This window comes from Buceros rhinoceros, unplaced genomic scaffold (assembly GCF_000710305.1).
Source record: "Buceros rhinoceros silvestris isolate BGI_N320 unplaced genomic scaffold, ASM71030v1 scaffold16723, whole genome shotgun sequence".
NCBI classification, from domain to species: Eukaryota; Metazoa; Chordata; class Aves; order Bucerotiformes; family Bucerotidae; genus Buceros; species Buceros rhinoceros.
In genome coordinates, this window is record NW_010404668.1 from 54951 (window position 1) to 60293 (window position 5343).

The following is a 5343-nucleotide window of genomic DNA, read 5'->3' on the forward strand; positions in this document are numbered from 1 at the left end:
GGGAACTCTCTTATCTCCATTTTACAGATGGCAAGCAGAGGCACAGAGAGGTTAATTGACTTGCCCAAAGTCAGCGCAGGAGGTCTATAAGTGACGCGAGATCCCTTGAATCCCTGTCTTCTGGCTTAATCATAACACCATCCATCTTCATCCTCTCCCTCTCAGGATTCCCCAGCAACTGTGATAGCTCAGGCAAAATGCAGGTGGAGGCAGCACTGGGGGGTGGACATTTCCAGCAATGGTTTCTCAAACCCATTTCCCAGCAGGACATCAATTTTGACCTTGAATGTTTGAGGATTTTTTAAACTCTTTTCTAGCTTCCTTTAGGAGAAGTGAGATAAACGTGTTTTGCTCTTTGGAGAGGAATTTCAGAGATGCTAAGGCAAAAGAACATTTCATTGCTGCTTTGATGAAGAAAGGACATCTTTCCTGGGTTTTAATGCACCGCCCCCATCAAACTGATAAGCAGATCGAATCCACAGGTAGCAACCAAACAGCGACCTTTATTTCCAAGTGACCTCCTGGTAATAGATCGCCACAGGACTCTGGAGGTTTGTCCTTGACAGCCCCTATCTGTGCGAGCAAGTCTGTGATGCAAAGCCATTGAGAAATGTTGAAGGCATGAGCATTTCCATCACAATGTCTCTTGTTTGAGAAGTGTAAATGGAAGAAGAGGAGGGTCCTGAGTGAGACAATGATGAACGTGGAGGACGTCTTATGTTTCCTTGGAGACTGGGAAGGAAATCACAAACGTAGATCCGCCTCTTCCAATTTGCAGGCTTTCTGCAACATCTCTGTTCTTTTGTCTTGCTCACTCGTTTTCATTTTTTATTAATTACCCAGTGACAATTTTCCCAGAGGACTCTATTTTCCATTAATTATTAGGAGAGCTACAGGGGGCACATTGAGCTGTTGGAAAGCGCGCTTTGAGCACATCAGGTGGGAGCATTTCCTAATGTCTACATGTGTATCTCTTGAACATTCTCCTTGCACAGGAGGCTAAATGACCTGCCTGGGATGCAGAATAACTTTGGGTTTTTTTGCAGCATAGCATGTTGAGCAAGGAAACTTTAAGCACTGATTTGTTGGCCCTGGAGCCTAACATGCTGCTCAGCCAGAATCGATCAGCGTGCTCTGTGTATGATTTATTATCATGTCCTGTGCGTAGGAGAATTCATAGAGAGAAACCAGTGTCAGCGTAGAACTGTGCTGCACTTCCATCACTGTTTTCTACTGCTGAAGATGTAGATGTGTCAAGAGAAGAAATAATGCTGGCCTGAAATCTCAGGTCCAGATGGTGACTGTCCCCAGAGCAGATGAATAATGAAGGTGCAGATGCTCTTCCTCTCCTGAAGCCATGGCTTTTATAGTTGTACCTTCTACAGTCCCCACAGGATATTGAGATTCATGGGAATGTCTTGAAAGAAATGGTCATGCAGCTCAGTGTTTAAACTCTTTGGTGTGGCATGTCTGTTTGAGCACTGCGGGGTTCAGCTTCTGTTTGAAGGAATAAAAGCTGATATTTTGATGTTGATCTATGACCCTGCTTCTGCAGGTTACTCTAGGTTACTGAATGCCCCTGTTTCCAGGATATGTGATATTTAAGTATTTCTATGCAATTAGATGTCTGTTCTCCATACCTGAACAGGCCTTTTGAACAAGGCAGGAAGAGCCGGGATTTCCTCTAGAAAATTCTGACCAGGGTTGCAGGGTCCTACATGTGCTCGTAGGAAGTTTCACTGAACACAGCACCAAAGGGACAGGGAGGGGAGCTCAGTGTCACCTGCTCCTTTCAGCAGCTGAATGAAAAACAGTGTAAAAATAGTGGGTTTCTGGACTTTTACTTAAGGACTTGACTTTGAGTTGCATTGAGAGTTGGTACCTGCCTTCCCATGCTAACGCTGTCCTCCAGGCTGCGCATGACTTTCTGCGCAGGACATCCCTGCTCAAGCCCACTACAAGCGCATCCATGACTCCTCCTGAAGGGCTCTGTTCAGGTGTTGCACGGCAGTAGCACCTTATTACACGTCAACTCCCATGCTGTTTTACAACATCGTTTCTATGGTTACCCACCACCCTCCATAACCCACGGAGCCCATAAAGAGGCAGGATTGCATTTCACAGTGGCAAGACCTGTCACACACAGTGATGAGCTTTATACCTGATGAAGACTGAGGTGCTAACCCATGGCAGGGTCCCAGTTGTGAAGCCACTGCCCTGGGAGCCACTCCTTGTTCTCCCATGGCAGTGCTGGAGGTCAGAGGCAGGCAAAGCGAAAGATCTCATCAAATTCTAATAACTGTCATGCTGCTCCCAACCACACAACTTCTCACCTTCCTGTCAACAACCAACTTGGATCTGCCAGTTGTCGAAGTTCATTGCAAGGGTGGGACAGGGAGGAGTGACCGTGGCAATAGGAGACCTTTTGCTAAGAAATGCCCCATAATGGCTATCAGGAACCTATTTGGCTCCAAAGGTTTTCCGGAATGGAGTTACAAACTTGGTATATAATTGGACTTGGCCTGAAACAGCTTTTTCTTTCCAGAATAATGGGTTGAATGCATTTCTGTTTCATGATCTGTGGTGGCTTGTTTTGATAGTGCCTGAGGGGGAAAATAAGGATGTTTTGAGAAATTTTTAAGGAAGGGCCGAGTATTTGATACGGATAATATGACCACTATGCAGAATGAAATTTTATGGGAATAATTATTTGACAGAACACTTTATGGTGCTTAGCTGTCAGTCTAGTTGGACCAGATCGTGCCCACAAATCTGTTACTGCAATTTGCTATTTGCTAGCTGTTAAACCTGCCAAATATGTGTATGTGCAAGAATGCTATCCAAAATAGTTGAGACAACTCACCAAAAGAAGATATTTGGAAGGTCTCAAAGTGAAGCAGATTAAAACCTTTTTTCCCTGGGGAGAAGATTGGCTTTTATGGTAAAATAGTTTAAAAAATCAAGCTCCTTCCTCCAGAAAGCATTCATCCTAAACCACAAGGCGTTTTCAAGGAGCACTCTCTTCCTCCAACTGTATCAGAAATAAATGTTTTGACAATGTATTTTCCTCTATTTCCAGGTAAGGCACAGAAAGGGTCCTTGAGGTACCAGTAACGACAAACTGGAGCTCAGTCTGAAATAGTATATTACTGCAAATAAAATCATCTACATTCATGGAAGCAAATTATGCCATGGGAAAGAAACAGCCCTTCCCTGTGTAGTTCTGATTTGTCCTCAGAATGAACCACATGCTTGGTCCCAGCCACCACAGTGTGACCAGATAATGAGACCTGGGAGGAAGCTAAAAGAAGAGCAACGAGACCACCCCTTCTGCCTTCTGATCACTAAATGATCAGAAGTTTGGAAAAAATGATTTATGTGGGAAGCCTCAAGCTGCTAAACGAGGCTATGAGATGACAACGCATACTTCTGTGTGTGGAGAAAAAAGTCTAAAAATATCTGAAGGGTGTAAACATGAGGGAGAGAGCTGCGGTATCAAAGGGACAGCGCACGGTACAGGGTTCAGAGCTGGCAGCTTTCCTTGCTGTTCGGAGCAGCGGATGGGAGATAACTGAGAGGCAGAGCATCATCACCATGATATATTTCATTTAAGCGTCTCCCTCTGCGACTTGATTTGTCATGTCCTACTTCTGCCTGTGACTGGCCTCGGGACTTGTCCCGCTGAAATACTGCTTGGAAATAAAACAAAGCAACAAAATATTTTCCACTCCACTTGATCGTGGTGACCCCCAACATCATGGGACAAACTTGAGGCTGCTGAAATCAAAAGGGCTTTTCCCATAGGGCTGCAAAAGCCGCTCTCACCTGCAAGTGTCATCTGTCCTTGTAGTCACTCCATTCCTTCTCGAGTAATAAGGCAACATATGGATCATCATTACCAGGCCCCAAGACTAATGAAATTGTTATATATGTCCTATAGCTCTCTCTAGATACGTGGCTGGATTCTTAGCTGATGGGAAGCAACGCTGATTCATGGCAGCTGAAGACACTGCGTTTTGTCCTGTCTTCTCATCTCACTGAACTTTCCAAGGATCTAAATTAATGTAAGGGAAATATGACCTTGCCTCAGTGAATTGTTTTGGGGGCTAATGTGCTGAGCGATTTATGAGCAAAGAGGGTTTCCCCCCCCTCTTTCTTTAATGAAAAGTGCTTTCATTCAGCAGCTTTGATGGAAAGCCTGCGAGGGCCCATGGTAAGTATGCAACCGGAACAGACTGGTATTAGATATCACTGTTACAAATCTATTAGTCCCACACATTAGAGCATGTGCTGGACCTGATGAGCTACACTAGTGGGAACATGAGTCATCTTGTGAAATAGATGTAGCTTGCAAATCTTTTAGACTGTTATCCAATTCCTTTTCTTTCAGTTTAATTAGGATATAAAACATGGCCTTAAGAGCTTGAATGAGTGGAGGGAACTCCACGTAAAGGATAGGGAGCCAGCTGCAAGGGTTTCCCTGCTGCTCTGCTGCTGTGCCTGTGGGCTTTTGCTTGCTAGGTGGTTTTGCTCTTCCCCAGGGACTGATGGAGGCAATGTTTCTTTAACCATGGCAGGAGGACAGAGCTACTCTTGCTTACTGGAGGGTGTTGTGCACAAGGTGGGTTGGCCTTGAATTTCCTCTGCATCCCCGCCCAGCTGCTGCCAATACCCAGCACACAGTGAGATGCTGGGCTCACCTCCTAGCTGGCAGAACTGCTCATGCTGGCGGGGCAGCCGGCACCTGCTGGGGCTGAGCCAGGGCCCAGCAGAGCTCTGGGTACGTGGAGGGGTCTGCCAAAAATCTCCCTAGCAGGGTAACACAGCAACAGCAGAGAGCAGCAACGAGACAAATCAGATGGTGGTTCTTTTTCAACCATATATGCAAAGCACCTATAATGAGGGGAGACGAGCCCCTGAGATCTGTGATAGTGCTGCTGAATTCTATAAAATCAAATCATACACTTGAAAGACAAGAGCATGCAGCCCTTCTCATAACCAATGCAGGACATGTTTCATCCAGAGCATATTTGCTATCACTGGCACACTTTCTGTTCTGGAATTCATCTGTTCTGTACCTTTGAGGACTGGCACGATTAGCATTTGGCTTTGCAGAATTCAGAACCTAATTCCTATGAGTTTTCGTGTGTTCCTTTTTCTTGTTTTGATTCTTTTTGTCCATTTGTTAGTTTGTTTGGCAACATATTTCCTGTTTGAAACAAAAATAGCAGAGATGGGCACTTACTTTTTTCCTGGACATATTCCTCTGGATACTGGTTTATTTCTCTTTTTAAAGGTGGACACCTGGTTTACTTATAAGTGAGTGTTGGCAGAATGGGAAGG